Raw genomic sequence first — 17,709 nt, 5'->3', positions numbered from 1 at the left:
GCTACCACGTCTGTTCGTCTGCTAGTCTATACTGCTCATCTATGATAAACTCTTAAGAAGAATCATCAGTCTCTCACATTCTCTTGTTAGAACCTGTCACACTACCGGACATCTATGGCAAACTCTTAAGGAGACAAACCATCCTCTGCTACCTTGTCTGTTAGTGCATCAGACCTTAATAGGTAAACATACAAGGGGACGCGAATAGGTCGATGAACCTTTTGACTCACAATTTAGATGTTCTTACCATAGCTCCAGTACATAATCAATAATCAATATACCATAATTAATAATCATTATCAATTAATAATCAACGGAGTCTGTACTTTTCACTCACCATGACCTTTCAGTCATGACTAACCACACCTTTAGTAAAAGTTTAGAATATTTATTTCCTTATATTAACAATGCTAGGGTAATGTAAATCAATCTCAAAATCAAATGAAACACATATAGAAACAATAATAGTTGTCCAATGCGGCAGAAGAAATACAATCTGATCAAAGTTTGAACTACAATACATTCTAAGGTTATGGTGCAAATCAATAGCTAAGTTAGCTGCAACTGGTTTTAACATACATAGAATTCAGCAGAGAAATTTGTTGAACATTAGTCCCCGTTATCGTCAGTCATTAGTGAGGATCCTTAACTAATGTCAGATTAGCATAAGCATGTTGGACTTCATGCAAAACAATTTAGTAACACAAATTTGGAAAACGTCTAACTATGGTTCTATCAAAACAGCGCAGATAGTACATAGAATGAAAAAGCAAATATGCCTATATCACATTTCAGAATTATACCTATCCTCGAAATGGGTCAGCAAAGCAGAATCAGTCTTCATCCTCAGGTTACAGTCGATCAGCAAGGCATCAGGCTCTCATTCAGGAAATATGGGCAGAATGACTGCATGAAGGCAAGGGCAGAATGATCAGTCTTCTCTCAGGATTGTGTGTTGTTATATTAAAGTCACCTAAACTATCCCCTAATTCCCTACTGGTCAGTGAATCGTATGTTCACGCTCTGTCCAATAAAACTACTATACAAAATCTATGAATTCTAATATTTCTCCATTCTCATATTGTTGATTGGTTCATCTTGCAATGTTCTCATCATCCGGCTTGTCAGGTAACAATATTGTTTCAGCTTCTACTCTGGTCAGAATCTTCATTGTTCTTGTTCTGGGAAAGTCAGTCTGACACACATTACACATAAATGTTACATTAGCAAGAACATCATCTCCTAGTAGTCAGTTCTCATGAAAAGCTTCCGTTATGAGCACATTTAACCAATACAATAGACATTTCACAGTCTAATTCACTTGGTCAGCATTTTTATTAAATGCTAAGAAATACAGCTTCTACATGAGGCCTGGCAAAATAGGCCAAGACACTTGCTAAGTTAAGGCTTACAATTAATAAAGCTAAAGCATACTTCATAACCCTTAATATGACATATTACTACATTAGTCTGACATATGTTCGACATTTCATAATACTTAATCATTAATTAGTACACTTCGTTAACATTGGTGGCCATTCTTTGCGGTCACATTTTCAAACGTGTGCATTTTTTTTCTACGTTGCTTCATTTTCTACATAAACTTGTTATTCAAAATACATAAACACTCATTAATAATTTTTACTAAAGCACCGGCGCTAGCTGCGCCATTGTGCTATGGTGTGTTAGTGAGTCTAGCATAGGTTTTGTACAGAAAGGGTATCCTTCCTGTACAAAATATTTTGCCTAGACAAGGGGAAATGTTTTTCCTACTTTGTATAAGTTCTGTACAGTGCAGCACACATGCAAAGTCGGAAAAGCAGGGAGAAATAAAAAGCTTTTTCCATTTAATTCCTGCTTTTCTGCTCCCTTAATTTTTGTGGCTAAACCCTTTCTTCTGATGTTTCAGAGTAGGATTTAGTGCCAAAAAGCATGGGTGGTAGCACGCATACACCCATGTACCACCAATGTAACGCCTCCTTGATGCAAAGTAATACAAATAGTCATTTTGCGCTGCTTTGCGTTACTTTGCCACAGAAACCAACACAAATACCAATTTGAGCTGGTTTGGGAATCCCCCAAAAAGTTTAGGACGGTTTAGCGTTACAAAAGTAATGCTAACCCGACGCTAAATCTTTGTGAATCCTGGCCTAAAACTGTTTCAAAGCGCTAACGTACATGCAGCACTACATAACAACAGTAGGTTTAAACAACAGAACTTCACAAATTGTGTAATGCTGTCACCCCTCTCTCATTTCCCCATTCTGTGCCCTTCTTCTGCTGACACCCTTATCTCACGCTAAACAACCTCATCCTCTTTGGGATCTTTCGGCCGGAGTTCGACTCTCCTAATGTATCATGTCTCTATATTCACTACGGCCTTCACTGTTCAGCCTCTTCGCCAGTTACACTTCACTTCTAACCTTTGCCCCTTGACCCTCGCCTTTCCATACCCACAAGCACTTCAGTCGCCAAGCCTTCTCACACGGAACCCCTCCTTTTCGTCCATTACTGTACTTTACCTGCGGCTTGTCTCCAGAACCGGTAGCGTCCCTCTCACAGCACCCCTGCTTCCCTCTCACCCTCTGACTTTTTCCCTTCAAACTCCCTCACCTCCCCAGTATAATTTGACAGTTCTTGAAGCCCCGGTGCCCTCCCTCTGCTGTTCCTCCCACTCTTGCATCCAGGAGCAAGGGGCCCGTGGTGACCACCCTCCCACCACACTGAGCAGCTCCAGCCGGCTTCACGGCACCCTCATCCTGCCCTCCCGTAGGAGTCCGACGGCGGCTCACCCTCGGGGTGTGCCTCTCACTTCTGCTCTTCTTCGCATGTCCGTGCGGAATCCCTCATCACATTGAGGTCACCTTCTCCCACAGCACTCTCTTTGTGAGTGATCTCTATGCTTTTGATGCTGCCACGACTCATTTCAGGGGAGCGGGTGCGTTGGCACTGCCACTATTGTCCTGCATTTAGCTTGCATCACTACGTATCTCGTTCTACGTGCAAGGAGGTGTGGGTGGGTGTGCAGAATGACAACATGGGGGCTCCAATGGCATTCTTTACAGAGGCGCAGCAAAGGTCCCCAGGCACATACACTTTGCAGTGGTCATTAGCTACTCCGATGAGAGGCTAACAGAATCCTGGTCTTTCGCCTGCCCAGCCCCCACTTTTTTCTTATTTACAGTTTTGCAGGGATGCACAACCGTAGCAGAAAAGGTGCTCTATTCTTTCTGAGTCATGTAAATGGGCGGACATTATTATTTGCCCACAACGTGGTGTAATCACAAAGGTGTGGCACTGGCGGATAAGTGAGCTACTACACCCACTCCAGGGATTTGTGTTTGCCCCTCATGGTCACACGTATTCTGGTGAGTCCGCTCAGCCTCTCTTTCTTACGAAGTGTGTGAACTTGCCTTCCACAAACATGAACGTTATTTTTATGGTGGAACAAATAAAGAAAAAGTTCCAAACGTGCTGGAACACAAACTTCCCCCACAAACAGAATATTCGACAGTCGTTCAATTATCCACTACACAGACAAACTCATCAAGGGGCACCACAACAGGCACAGCTTTGCTATAGAGCACCAAATTTAGTGCGAAGCACCGAAGGCTTAAGCAGCCATCATAGAGCCACACAGCTCTAAACTTGCTACCGCCACAGGGTACAGCAGGCCTTCACATCACAGAGTGATGGGCTGCTCTGACCTGTCTATTGACAGCAGGATTGGAAGGCATCCCACAGTTTTAATACTAATAGGTGCGTCAGATGCAGAAATAACTTGCAGTCCGCTTGTAAGAGCCACCATCACATACAAAAGTTGAAGAAATAAATTGTAGGGATCCTCTTGTCTTGGATGTCTGTAGAGAAGACATGTAGGGTGACAGGACAATAATATCACGAGGCCAGTCAGTGTCATGCAGAATGAAGTAAGAGGAGTAGAGAAACTGCTGTCAGAAGAAAGATGAGAATAGAAATAGTCAAAGGTCTGGAGTAGAGTATGGGGGAAATGGTTGAGTCAAGACGTTTGGGGAGGAGAGGTGGATGAGGGTATATGAAGAATTAAAGGAGAAAAAGGGCTTGGGTGCAATTCCTAATTTGTTAAATAAGTGCAGGGGGGCAACATTTTTCTTAGCAGCCCAGCATGGCATTGCTTAATGGCAGGGGTAGTTAATGCCAAAAAAGCTAGGTTTTCATTCCACCTTTTGCCTCTTTCTTCCACCACTGCACACTGTCGCTTTATCACACTCTTCTAGGTTTGTTTCCCTCCTGCCTTCTCCCTTTGGTTTAATATTTGTTTTTCTTCCATTTTATTTTTTTGCCCATCTTTCTGTAGGTCAAAGTCTGCCGATGAAAACGAAATACTGAGCCCCCAAAATGGCCTCATTATTTACCAGTAAGCTTCATTACTATGAGCCCTAGTCTTCCTTGTCACATTCCTACATAAGCTTTTTCCTCCCAGGGCGGGGTTATGATAGAAAAATGAAACAACAAGGAAGAAATCTTTCTTTGCTAAATAAATACATCCATATGAACCAATCACAATCCTTCCTTGTTATGTAAAATATTTTATGTTGTAATGGTCTAACTAGGCTTAAACATTATAAACACACCAGTGACAAAATGTATCAATTATAATTATATCATATAATTGCCTATTCTTAATGAACATCAAGGAGGAAAAATCAGTACATCAAGTCATAATTTGAAATAGTATAACAATTTTCTTGGTACCTCACTAATCTGCATCTTTTGTCTAAATTTGCTTTATCAGTAGTTATAGTACAATCAAGTGAGAGGTAATATAATATTGGATTTAATTGAAACAATTAAAACTAGAAAAAAAGTAATGTTTTTTTATTTTGATAGTGCTGCATTCTACCACTGACATCTTTGCTGTTCCACAACTAATTTTACCAGTAACTAAAGTAAGACAATCTAAATTCCCACTAATCCCCGATTAGGACAAGTTCACTGTCTATTACTGTGCAGCATTCCGGAAGAAAAGTATCTAGTGTCAAATCATGTATTTTATCAAAATATGCCCATCTAAAAGGTCCATAGTGTGTCACTGGAAATACAATTCCTTTTAAATCCTCTGTAATCAATCATTTAAATGGATCAAACCACATACATTTTCCTAAACATAACAAAGCCACGCCAGGCTACCTTTTCTTTTTTTAATCTGCACATTAACATCCAATTTCTATATATCAGACTCTGAAAGAGTGATACTCATGTAGCACGCCCGATGGACAGCCCCAAAGTATGCTAATTGATGTCAGATGTTTACATTACAATGTTTTAAGCATGTTTTTGTCTTTATTTTCAAATATAGGAACAAAAACCACAGTTATGTCAAACGCATAATTTTCTTAGGCTTGCAGTGTCACACAGTCCCACGGGAACAGATGGGGTAGCTCATACAAAGATAAGTGGGAGGGTGGAGCCCACAAATCAACGACAAATACAATTCAGCCAGCATCAACAATGAAACAAGTGAACCCATTCCCTTCGGAAAGCAAGTAGTCAGCCCCAGGTCCCCCTGGCCAGGTGTTAGATTTAACATGTGAATCTCCTACAACACCATGGTCATCATTTCTATTTGACAGTGATACTGTACACATGTCTAAGTTATCAAGGCATCTTTTTAAACATGTTGTAGTTAAACCTACTGCATCTTGTTGTCTTTTGTACTTGCCTCCTCTAACCTTTCTAAACTTTGATTTTCTAGTCTGAGGCTCCAGCTCAACCTTCTGAATGACTTCTAGGTGCAAATAGTGGATGCAAATCGTGGAGGTAATGCAACATTGCACGTACTCGAGATAATAGAGCAGGGTAGAGGTAAAACAGGCTGGAATGCAGAGGGAAATGCAATAGAAGGCAAAATAGCAGTAGCAATGTGGGTAATTGTAATTGTATATATATATATATATATATACATATATATATATATATATATATATATATATATATATATATATATATATATATATAGTTTATATATATATATATATATATATAGTTTACTACCCCTGAAGTGGCATTGAATCGCTTTTTGGCGAGTAGCACGCTACTCCGGAACCCAAGAGGAATTAGTGGTGGATTAGTTTATGGAAATAAGAGTACAGTATTACTATAAGTTTATTTGAGCAGAGGATATGTGAGTTTGTCAGTTGGATTGACTAGAGTAATGGAGGGATAGAGGAGGGGAGGAGGGAAGAATCCAGAAGTGTTAGTTGGGAGTTTATGGTAATAGGATGAGGCTTGGGATGAGTAAAGGAGAGATGGAGGAGGGAAGAGTCTATGGAAAGGGATAAGGGATTTGGGAGATCACAGTGGCAGAAGGGGTTTTGTATGAGTCAATGGTCAGAGTAAAATGAGGGAGAATTCAGTAGGGTTGTTTGGGAGATCATAGTAGTAAACTGAGGTTTGGGATGAGCTAGATGCTGTAGAGGAGGAAAGAGCTTAGGAAGGGTTATTTTGGAGATCAAAGTAGTAGAATGGTTTGGGAGAAGTCAGAGTGGGGATGAAGGACAGATTGATAGAGACATAGGGTGATGGGGAGACTGTAAAGCTTATGAGAGAGTAAAATTTATATTATTTTTTATTTATTTATTTTAATTTAATTGTTTATTTTTAAATTGTATTTATAGATTTAATTTTATTTATTTTTATCATTTTTTTTCTCTAGTACAGTAGGACTAGAGTAATAAATAGATATGTAAATACATAGTAAGGGAATATATGTGCAAGGAATATATTAGTGAGTAAAATAATATGAGAAGTAAAGTTGTATTGTGTAAACACAGACTCAATATTTGCAATTTTGATGATAATTAATAAGTGTACTTTTATAACATTCATTTATCTTTCCTCAGTTTTATCAATAGTGAAATGTTTGCTGTTAAATAGTTAAGATAACATTTGCTCATTGTGATATAAAAAAGAAAGCAGGGATTCATAGGTGTCTAATATAACAACTTATCTAGGAGCTATGCAATGACCTATGAACATGTTAAACATAGAATAAAAAAACATATATGCACACACATGCACACTTGCGCATACACATGCATATATATATATATATATATATATATATATATATATATATATATTTATTTACCCGTGAGTAGATACACATTTGTTAAACAGGCTTAAAGAGTATGTGTATAATTTATTATTATGAAATAGTAGCTATCCATATTTTTTAAATGGCAAGCATGGATCATGTGAGCATGTGTAAGTCTCCCTTAAGGCACACCTTCTGATATTTCGTGTCCTTGCCTGTGGATAAAATATCTCCTCTGCCATAACACAGAGGGTTACTCTCCAATGACAGACTAACAACACCCTTTTACCACAACCACTTCAGATGCCATTTTATGTGCCTTTACTTTATTCTTCACCTCTCGCTTACTCTTGTGTTCTCATTTATTATGTTTGTCCTTTTGTTGTGTACAGCGCTCCTGAATCACAGTGTGAATCGACTTTACCCGAAAGCCAGGTAGCTGTGTGCTTTTAAACTCAGTGATCTTAAAGGGAGTGAGTGTATTGTGAGCCTAAAAACGAAGTGTCACTACTGACACAGCTTCGGAGCACACTCCATTGTTCTTACTTTGACATAAACAGTGCCATCTTGCGACATCTTTAATCATATTTCTCCTATCGGGTGCGCACGTTTCCAGAAAGAAACTAATATCTTAAAGGAAATTGAAAAGGGGCTCTGGCGATATTATCGGTGTTGCAGCTCGCAACATCATAAGCTCACAGTCACTAGCTGTAGCAATAGTCTCAGTTATTATTTTAATGATTAAGTGAAATTGAAAATGTACACTGAAATAGTAGCTCTTATATCCTGTCTTGATGATACCACTAGGACTTTGGTAGCGGAATTTATGGTAAAGTAAATTGTCAACTATTAAACAAGAGGTTTGGCTCATAGAGCTATTTTCTATTGAATGTAACACAACTTCGACAGTGAAAAATCTAGATATAAGTGATCTTGTGACTGGTGGCTAAACCTTAGCATGCTTGCATAGATTGAGACAAAGTTATACCTCTTCTTAAAAATAGAATATCCCCCTGCCTTAAACTCTGTTTTGTATTGTAATTTTAATGTACAGCATGAAGTAAACCTCTAGAAAGTTAGTTAAAAAAGCCCTTGTCAATTTGCCTGAAGAAAAGGTGAGCAATCACGTTGTGTAGAGGACTGCCACACTAAAAGCAGAATCTGTAGTTTTTACGTTAAGACCAACTGTACATTAGGTACATGAGACTAAACACATACAAGAGTGATATAGTAGTTCGTCCAATGAATGAAACACAGGAGATACCTTAGGGAGAAAATAGAGGCACATTAAAGTTCCTCAACATGTCTGCCTCTGAGAAGATTGCTGCTTATATACACCAAAATAAGGCTTGCCTCATAAAAACAATATACACGCAACCAGGGAATTAAAACGAAAATGTGGAATGTGTATCCATGCACGTCAATTCATGAAAATGCCAGGAGTAGCAGAAGTGACGCCCTGCTGGATGTCACCTACACCTGTCATATAAGAACACAGTTGTTGCTGGAGTAAGGACCCAAGGAGAGTATTGTATTCCATTCTCGCCACGTCTATAAAAAATTGAAGCATAGGCTGTCAGGAGAGATTTTTATTTTAGAGTACAGAGGACAAGCTCAGCTCAGCAACTGACCAAAAAGTAACTTTCAGAATCCTGAGTCAATAATAAACAGCAAGCACACGGGCAGGACAGGGGGAAAGGTAAGGCAGGGTAGCAAGTGAAGACAGATGAGGAAATAATATAACACGTATCAGGAGCAGCCAAGATAAAGTTCTTCATGTGTCTTCATTTGGCCATAACTATGGCCATTTGGATGTGCTTTCTTGTTGATTTACCGGTTTCCAGTGGATGTGGAGTTATATTATTATTTGTTGATAAAGTTACTAGCTGTGACATATGATTCATCTACACAGTATCATAACCAAATGACAAGTGGCTATGTCTTTGGTTCAAACATGTTCAGCTTCCATAGATTGACTACAATGAATGCTTCTGATCATGGCGATAGTTTTGAAACTTCTGAATTCATAAATATGAATGTGTCTCCATTAGTCACATGCTTGTAAGGTGATGACAAACAGAGTTACTAACTACTGTGTACTACAGAATCCACAGAGTAAATGGGTTTCACGGAAGTTGAATGGTCAAAATACCTGCCCCATGCTTGGTCCTCTTAACACAATGTTTGGTATTTGGTCACCAAGATTGCTTTTTTGTCAGTAACTATTGTTTGTACTCCATGTTTTTTTGCCTTTATAATGAAGATTATAATGTAACTACCAGTTACAACTTTTTGATCCATCTTGTTTTATGGAATACATCCAATCCATTCTGCACCCTGCAAAGAAGATATCAACAACGCTGATGAGCCCGCATATAATGTAGGCATGGTAAAATTGCCTGTCTACACAACATATTAACATAAGAGCAGTGTCTCTGAAGTTTTGTCTATGTTTTATCTACTATTATCATATTCAATGTATTATTAATACTGTGGTAGTATTACTATTGCTGGTTCTAATCTAAGTATTCATCCATTTTCAATGTGTCCATGTTATGCCTAGTGTCACCAGATGATAAATTTCCACTTCTAATGGCTATCTTTCATTATGCCTCAGCCGGTATTTCTAATGAAGACTTCAAATTGACCTTCATGTTGGATTCACTCTAAAGGCACTGTTGTCTATATTATGTGCTGGATTTGAAAAGCTGTGGTCCTAATCAAAACAGCTCAGAACCTCCTGAGCATGTGTAGGCCACCAGTGAGCAAGATATTTCTTTCTGCTTATCCTATCCTGCATAAAATACTATGGCCCTCATTACAACATTGGTGGTAAATGCCACCTACCTCCGTGCTGACGGCCGCCAACATACCGTGACCGCGGCGGTATACCGCTACGGGAATTATGACCCACACATAGAAATCCACCACTATACAGACACACACACAAGACCGCCAGACCAAAAGTCAGTGATAAATTGGCGGTACCAAAACTCACACCAGTACGCCAACAGAAATACACCCACAGTATCAGGACCCATGAATCACCACGGTGGTCTTTCAACCACGGTAACCCATTGGCGGTACACACCGCTGCGTTCAAAATACACACACACGAACAAAACTACACCACATTGGACAATTCAAACTATACACACCTGACTCACATACACACACTGCACCCACACACCTACACCACTATAAAACACACACACACATTACCCACAACCCTTTTAACAAAAAAAAAGATTGCCATCTGAGAGAGAGAAAAGCCAGGAGCACCCACTCAATCTAAGCCACAGAACACCATCACCCATACACCATCCATGCACCTCACAGCACACACCCCAACACTGCACCCCACACACCCTCACACATACCACTCACACATCCATGGCACCCCAAAGACACCCCAGGTTTTCAGAGGAGGAGCTAAGAGTCATGGTGTAGGAAATCATCCAGGTAGAGCCACAGCTATTCGGATCACAGGTGCAGCAGACGTCCATTCTAAGGAAGATGGAGCTTTGGTGGAGAGTCGTGGACAGGGTCAACGATGTGGGACAGCACCCCAGAACACGGGATGACATCAGGAAGAGGGGGAACGACCTAGAGGGGAAAGTGCGTTCCGTGGTTGCAAGACACCAGGTAGCTGTACAGAGGACTGGCGGTGGATCCCCACCTCCTCCCCCACAACTAACATGGGAGGAGCAAGTCTTGGCGATCATGCACCCTGAGGGCCTTGCAGGAGTAGCAGGAGGACTGGACTCTGGTAAGTCAAATCTTTACTATTATATCCCCCACCCTACCTGCATGCCATCACAGACTCCTACCCCTACCCTCACCCCATCACTCCACCACCTCACATATACCCCACTATCACAATCCACCCATCACAAAACCAAGCCCTGCATGCCACACCAATGCATGGACACCCATCACAGACCTGCATGGACGCCCATCACTAAAGCATGCACATTAGAGAGAATCACCTAGCCCACAAAATCACAACTCACACAAGACAAAGCTGACAGGGCAATCAAAACCATACAGGGAAACACACCCATGCACAAGATAGCACATGCAGATACAATAACAATGCATTTATATCCCCCACAGGACCCCCACTCAACCTCTCCGGGGAGGAGGTGCCACCAACACCCAGTCCCCCCCAGAAGAGGCCCACAGTGATGACAGCAGCTCTGCACGCTTGGATCACGATGACCAACCTGGCCCATCAGGGACCTCTGGACAGTCGGTTACCCTGCCACAGTCCCACTCCCCACTCAGGAAACACCACCATAGCACCCACCCAGTGGGCCCATACCTCTGTCCCCAGGACACGTCAATCAGCAGTGTGTCCACCACTACAGGGACCCCAGGCAACCCCACAAACCCAAGACAATCAGGGACCTGGGGTCAGTGGTAGTGGGCACACGGTTCAGGGGACAGAGGCACAGGACAACAGGGAAGCTGGGAGGACTGCTGTGCGCCGGGGGAGGACAGGCCCAGGGAACCCACTCTCCACGTGGCACTTGCAGGGATCCTGGGAGCATACCACCATTCCCAGGAGACCTTGGGCCAGATACTGGCCAAGTTGCAGGAGACCCAGCGGCTGCAGGAGGGACAGTACCTGGGGATCAGGGAGGACCTCAAACACATCCACACCATCCTGGTCACCATTGCAGGGGTGCTGGCTGACATGACCAACACCATGAGGGACACAGTGGCACACCAACGGGCCCCTGACACAAGCCACACCGAAGAACAGCCCTCCACCTCCGCCGGCGCTAGTGGACAGAAGGCCCCCGCCACAGGACCAACAGGCCACCAGCACCCCATCCCCTGCAGAAGGAGAACCACCACGCAAAAGGTCCCTGGAATTCAGGCAGAAGACAGAGAACATTGCCAAGACCCCTGCCAGGAAATAAGACTCCTCTGAATGTCACCCTTGTGTCCCACTCTGTCACCCTGTCCACCTTGAACTGCCATTGCTCCACTTCCTATGCCCCCTTGGACAATGCACCTGTGATACAATGAGACTGAACTCTATCTGGACATTCCTCCACCATCACCCCAGCCCATTGCACATCCCCCTCCAACTTTTAGCACTTAAATCAACCCCCTTGCAACAAATACAACTACGGAGTCTGTCAATTGATTGAATTCTGTATTAGTTAAACAAGCTGTAAACATTTCAAATCATATGTACAGTAATATATACATTGGTATGACCTGTAGTGGGCAGCACTAAACACACCAGGAGCCAGAGTGGGCCACAGAGATCAGAAAATAGAGATGCCAAAGGGTACAGTAAGTGGCCATAGACATAGGGAAATCAGGCAGCCATGTCCAATGTCTAACACAAAACTGCAATGGAAAGTGAAGTTACAGTGTCTTACCTGTGTGACACTGGAAGTACAGTTGTATGAGTGAGCTTCTGTTGTCCACATCTTCTTCCTCTGCCTCCTCTTCCTCACTGTCCACAGGCTCCACCGCTGCCACACGACCATCTCCAGGCTCATCTTCCTGCAGAAAAGGCACCTGTCGTCTCAAGACCAGGTTGTGCAAATGCAACATGCAACGCTGATCTGGCACACCTTCTTGGGTGAGTAGTACAGGGATTCTCCTGTCAGATGGAGGCACCGGAACCTGGCCTTCAGGAGGCCAAAGGTTCTTTCAATGATCCTCCTTGTTCGCCCATGTGCCTCATTGTAATGTTCCTCTGCCCTTGTCCTGGGATTCCTCACTGGGGTCAATAGCCATGAGAGGTTGGGGTAACCAGAGTCACCTGCAAATATTCAAGGGATACCTGTTAGACATACACTCACCCTTAGGGACAACCCCACACCCATATACCTACATCATCTGGGTGGGGACCATAGGCTCACCTAATAGCCACACCCGGTGCCTCTGGAGTTAGACATCACATATGGAATGCTGCTATTCCTCAAGATTAAGGGATCATGCACAGAGCCAGGATACTTGGCATTCACATGGGAGATGTACTGGTCCGCCAAACACTCCACCATCTGCACATTCAGAGAGTGAAAGCTTTTTCTATTTCTGAACACTTGTTCATTCCTCTGAGGGGGGACATATGCTATATGTGTACCATTAATGGCACCAATGATGTTGGGGATATGTCCCAGGGCATAGAAGTCAGCTTTCACTGTGGCCAAATCCTCCACCTTGAGGAATACAATGTAGCTGCACATGTGTTTCAGCAGGGCAGACAACACTCTGGTCAACACATTTGAGAACATAGGCTGTGACATCCCTGATGCCATGGCCACCGTCGCTTGGAAAGAGCCACTTGCCAGGAAATGGAGCACTGACAGGACCTGCACTAGAGGGGGGATACATGTGGGCTTGTGGATAGCTGACATCAGGTCTGGCTCCAATTGGGCACACAGTTCTTGGATTGTGGCCCTATCATGTCTGTCCTCCATTGTCGCCAGGTCCACGAGGGGTCTGTACACGGGAGGATGTCTCCATCTCATATTACTCCTCAGCGGTTCAAGTCTAGGGAGAAAAACAGTGAGCAGAGGGACATATTCACACATCTATTGAATTAATGATGCATCTCTTCCTTCACAAAAACAGTATGTGAATTTGAGAGTCAGTTGATGTGCCAATGTCTGCTGTGATGTAGTTAAGTGCCATGCCCTGTGCTCACCTGAAATGGCGGCTGCCTGACCTCTGTGGAGAGACAAGTGGAAATTAGGTAATTCCGCTGGCGTTGTGCGCTGTAACGGTCGGCAGTCGACGACCACCGGCAACTTCACATTGGTTAACATTGGGCCCTCTGAATTTCAGGAGCCAATGGGGATGTACGCGGGCGGTGACGGTACGCACTGCCGCGGACGTGACCGCCATTTTCTATCTGTTCACTCACTTGCTACCTGACCTTCAACAGAAGAGGACCTACACTGCAAGTGCTGCTGTGACCTGTGTCTGGAAGCAACAATGGCTCAAGTGTCTGGGGAAAGGGCCCCTGCCTTCACTTCGGAGGAGTTGGAGAGACTGGTGGATGCGGTCCTACCCCATTACACTTTACTCTATGGTCCACCAGACAAACAGGTGAATACACTGTGAACATGATATGTGGGCCATGAATGTATGGAGTGCTGTGTGTGTCAGCCTCATGTAGGAGGGTGGGCTGAGGGGTCCTGGGCAGAGTGCTGCATGTATGGTGGTCAATATCTGTGCGTAAGGGGATGGGAGGGCTATGGTGGGCCATGAGTATAACGGTCCGGACCATATGACTAATCCTTTTTCTGCTGTCTTTTCCCTGCAGGTCAGTCATACCCTGACCCCCCCTGATGTTCCGCATCAGGGGGGGTCAGGCCTATCCGGAGTTGGGTGGGTGCTTGAAGGCATCACAGCAGCCACAAGGGGGTGAGTACAGATTCAGATTCCTGACTTTGCGTGCGTTAAGGTTTTACCTGGGTGGGGGATGGGGGCTGTGGGTGCCCCTAGGCCAGGAGCGAACATGGCAGGGTAGGTCCCTTGTTGGGCAGGCTCTGAAGCACTCCAACCCCAATAGTGTTAGTGGCCATCTACTACTGGGCAGGGTCCTGTGGGTTTCAGGTGTGCAGCTAATGGCGTTAGGCATTGACTAGCTGTGTAACTGGTAGTGCATGGCCTAGTGCATAGGGCTGCTCCCTGTGTGTTGTGTACGCCAACAGTAGTGGTGTTGCTGGCATTGACAAAGTGTATCCTCTGTCTCTCCCCCTCTTTTTGTTTTATCACCCTGTCCTTGTGTGCATTAGCATCATCTGGCGGAGGAGCAGAGGCGACGGAGGGAGCTGCATCCCACATGGGCCTGGAGGCCAAATCCACCAACGGTGAGGGCACCAATGGGACGGAGGGTGAGGGGAGCACCACGAGGGAGACAGGAGGGGACACTACAGACAGCGACTCATTCTCCGATTGAAGCTCCCTGGCGGTGGGTGACACCTCTGTGCCCACCCCAACAACAGGTACAGCTGCCACCCCTGTACCAGCATCGCCCTCCCAGTAGCCCCTCAGTGTGTTTCCTGTGCCCACTCACCCAGGAGGGTGGGCATCTCCTTCACCCCAGGCACCTCAGGCCCTGCCCCAGTCAGCCCTGCTACCCTCAGTGAGGAGGCTATTGACCTCCTGAGATCCCTCACTGTTGGGCAGTCAACCATACTGAATGCCATCCAGGGTGTCGAGAGGCATTTGCAACAAACAAGTGCATACCTGGAGGGCATTCACTCTGGCGTGGCGGCCCAACAGAGAGCATTTCAGGCTCTGGTCTCCACACTGATGGCAGCCATTGTCCCTGTCTCTGGCCTATCCCCACCAACTTCCTCTACCCAGTCCCAATCCCCTCAACCCAGCCTATCCCAAGCACACCTTCAGACCAGCAATCACCCAAATAAACACACAGAAGTGGCTCAGGCAAACACAAGCACCACACTTCATCTCACAGGCACTCACACAAGCACCATCCCCATGCAGACACACCAACATCTACTGTCTCCACTGTGTCCCCCTCCTCCTCCTCATCCACCTCCCTCCCAGTAGCATCTCCACTCACACCTGCATGCACTATATCCTCATCCACTACCTCCATCACCAGCACGCCTATCACTACACACCCCGCACTGGCAGTCACCACTCCCACATCCATGCATATGTCCCCTTTGTCCTCTCCCACTGTGTCTGTGACCCCTCCTCCCAAAGTACACAAACACAAGCACACACCCTCCCAACAGCCATCCACCTCACAACAGCATCCAGCTCATGCACCTGCACCCAAACACAGCAGACTGAGACCTCCTACAACCACTCCCTCTTCCTCCACTCCCAAACATTCACCCTCTTCCCGCCCCAATGTCCCTAAGAAGCTTTTCCTAGCCAACATTGACCTGTTTCCTACCCCTCTCCCCCGTCCTTCACCTCAGGCCAGAGTGGCCAGAACCCAGCCAACTATCTCAGCCACCAAGTCCACGTCTGCTGTGGTTTCTGCAGCTGTCAGAGGCTGTAAGGGGGCACACATCATGCCAGCCAGTGTGCCACCAACTCCTGCCAAGACCAAGAAGATTCTGCCACCTGGCAAGGTAAAGAAGGGGACACCATCCAGCAAGGAGAAGGAGCGACAACCACCCAGCATGGCCACGTCAAAGACTCCAGCTGGCAGACCCAGGTGACACCACCATCTGCCAAGGGCAGGAAGTGGCACAGAACACCAGCCAAGGCACTTCAGCCATCCGAGCTTGCAGGTGAAGGACTGGTGGCTACCAGCACAGCCGCCAGCACCACCACCTGCACAGCCGCCAGTACCGCCACCTGCACCGACACAAGCACCGCCACCTGCACCGCTGAAAGTAGCACCACTACTGTCAGAAGCAGCAGCCCCAGTGGGCAGCCGTCTCAGGCTGCAGGGGAAGGGCTGGAGCCTCCCCTCACGACTGGCAGCACCTGCACCACAGCCAGCACCGCCACCAGCACCACCGCAAGCACCGCCACCTGCACCGCTGAAAGTAGCACCACTGCCAGCAACAGCAGCCCCAGTGGGCAGCCGTCCGAGGCTGCAGGGGAAGGGCTGGAGCCTCCCCTCACCACTGGCAGCACCGGCACCTGCACTGCAGCCAGCACCGCCACCAGCACCGCTGAAAGTAGCACCACTGCCAGCAGCAGCAGCCCCAGTGGGCAGCCGTCTGAGTCTGTAGGGGAAGGGCTGGAGCCTCCCCCCACCACTGGCAGCACCCCCACCAGCACCAGCACTACCACCACTGTGCAGACGTAGCCGCCGGCGGATGGACTGTAGTCCTGCCTCCATGGAGTGTCATGCATCCTGTCCACTGCAAATCTCGTGGCTCTGACACCCAGGTGAGGGACTGTGACCTGGCACCCCCCAAGTGCTGCATCACTGGGCAGAAAGCCCCCACCAGAACCTGTGGAAGAAGGCATCCACTCTCCCTATCCTTGGAAGGATGAAGCACACTGGGCACCAAGCCCCCTCCAGAACCAGTGGAAGAAGGCATCCACTCACCCTATCCTTGGCAGGATGTGTTTTGGCCCAGTGGGCCACGGACATTTTGAGTGGACATTGTCCCGCCTTGTGTAAATATTGTATATTTTGTAAATACTGTTTTTGAGTTCTAAAAGTATTTATAACTATTTCTAATATAACACTTATTTGACTCAATTCCTTTTGTCCTTGCGTTATTCCTGAGGGCTACGGGGTGTATATGTAATGTTATTGCATCTGTTTGTGTGTATGGTGTTGGGGGTGAGGATGGGGGTAGGGGTGTTGCGTGTTGCGTGTGTGTGTCACCCTCTTCCCCCCGTGTGCTAGGTGCAGTACTCACCGTGGTCGTCATCACCGGCATTGGTACTCCTGGTATATGAGCAGATACACCAGCATGGAAAAGACGCGCAGCTCGGGCTCCATGGTGTCCTGGTTCTTCCTTGAGTGTCGAGAGGTGAGTCGATTCCCTTCAGAATACTGTTTCCGCCGTGCTTTTGATGGCGTTGGTACCGCCCCGGAAAAGGTTCCCAGATTGGCCTCTCAAAACGCAGTGGGCAGTACATTGTCTTCCGCCTGGCTGTTGGTGGTTACCGCTGTGGTTCTTGTTGCTACCGCCGTGGTGGTCAGAGTG

This window comes from Pleurodeles waltl, chromosome 7, assembly GCF_031143425.1.
Source record: "Pleurodeles waltl isolate 20211129_DDA chromosome 7, aPleWal1.hap1.20221129, whole genome shotgun sequence".
Taxonomy (NCBI): domain Eukaryota; kingdom Metazoa; phylum Chordata; class Amphibia; order Caudata; family Salamandridae; genus Pleurodeles; species Pleurodeles waltl.
The sequence above is the reverse complement of the archived record's forward strand: the minus strand, read 5'-3'. Positions refer to the sequence as shown.